Below are 1,711 nucleotides of genomic sequence, written 5' to 3'. Positions count from 1 at the left end.
TCACCGCAGCCCAGGAGGCTCTCTTGTCTTCCAAACTCAGGGCCACAATCTTCTTCCTCATCGGCCCGTATGTGTACATGGACTGCTAGTACTGTAATTTATTTGTCCTCAAGCATGTATCACTTCGACTAGATAGTGAGTCACGATGTCTTACTCATTTTTGCAGGCAAAGGCTTAACTATAAACATTTGTAGGGAAAAAAATTAATGTGATTTCTTAATGCATAAAGACCTCAGGAAGAGGCAGACAAGAACAATACCTTCACAGGACTTCTGTTTGAAGTACAATTTAGCAGCTACTTCTGACAGCTCTCAACTGGTTATTACCACAATCAACCAAACTCCTTAGTCTTTTAACTATTCCACGGAGGTAATACCTGGATTACCAAACATTGTCAAAGTTTTAAGTGTCTTCCTGGGTTGAGACGGACAAGTTGCACCCCAAGGGCTGGGTTAGGAGCCAAGTTCAGTGTGATACTATCTGCATGATTTCTGAGTTTAAAAACAAAACACTTTAACAAATCCAACCGGCTGGTTGGGTGTTAAAGGCAACTTGACAGCAATATTTACTTGGAGTTTCAGTATCTATAAGTTCTTGCATAAAATTGTTGAAATTCCAAATGAAACAAAGTTTAGATAGCCTCAAGTATTTAAACGTAAGCCTCAATCCAAAGAATAGTTAAATAAAATAAGGCCACATAAATGGAGAAAGATCTACTTTCAAAGTCAGTGGTTTGCCTCGAATGCATACCGTCACTAACACCATATAGCACAGAAATCCTAACACAGAATAAAACTAAAAATCATGCGTCTGGAAGTTGAGCTGAAGAAATCCAGGAGTTGTGTATGAAAAAAGAGATTACCAGTGGGGCGTGGTGGTGCACTTCTGTAATCTCAGTACTTGGGAGGCTGAGGGAGGAGGATGTCTGCGAATTCAAGGCCTGGGCTACATAGTGAGTTCAAAGCTAGCCTGAACTAGTGAGACCCTGTCTCATAAAAGAAGAGAGAGAGGTCATCTCTCTCTCTGTGTTGTAACTTGAATATAAATCTGCCTTTTAAAAAAATTATCAATCATAAAACTCCTTCGACCTAACTCATGTTGGTTTTGTTAGCTTTAAATAAAAGGACTGTGGAGTTTTTAAAGTCAAGGGCAGTGTGTAAATAAGCCAATGGTTACGTTTCAATTGCTTTTCCTAGTACCGAAAAAATAGGACTTGTATATCCAGAAGGCGTGGTAGGGATCTGTATTAAATGCAACATCATGAAAGGTAAACTGAGGCCCAGCTGCTTCCTTTAGGTCAGAAAGACCCCAAGGCTAAGGCAGACTCTAGAGCCTAAGACGAGACTTGCTGTATGGGGTGAGTCATGCCTCTGAGCTGTTTCTCACTGCAGATTTTAAACGATGCAGTTTTATACAAAATGAAAACGCTATTATTCAATATGTGCGTTGGGTTTCCCAACTGCTTGATTCTTCTCTAAATTTATTTAGAAATACATGTACAAGCAGTGAGCATCACCAACCAAAGTATTTGGCTAAAATGGACAAGTGAAGGTCTAATATGTACAAACGGTGAGCATGCTGTTACGATTATTTGTTTTTATATGGACATTCCAAGCTTCTCCTGCTTTTAAACCCAGATTATGTATAAGCACAGCACACAGTCAAATCACTGAGGATCTGGAGTCATCTCAAATTTTTTTTTTTTTTTTTT

This window comes from Chinchilla lanigera, unplaced genomic scaffold, assembly GCF_000276665.1.
Source record: "Chinchilla lanigera isolate Chin_1 unplaced genomic scaffold, ChiLan1.0 scaffold00002, whole genome shotgun sequence".
NCBI classification, from domain to species: domain Eukaryota; kingdom Metazoa; phylum Chordata; class Mammalia; order Rodentia; family Chinchillidae; genus Chinchilla; species Chinchilla lanigera.
The sequence above is the reverse complement of the archived record's forward strand: the minus strand, read 5'-3'. Positions refer to the sequence as shown.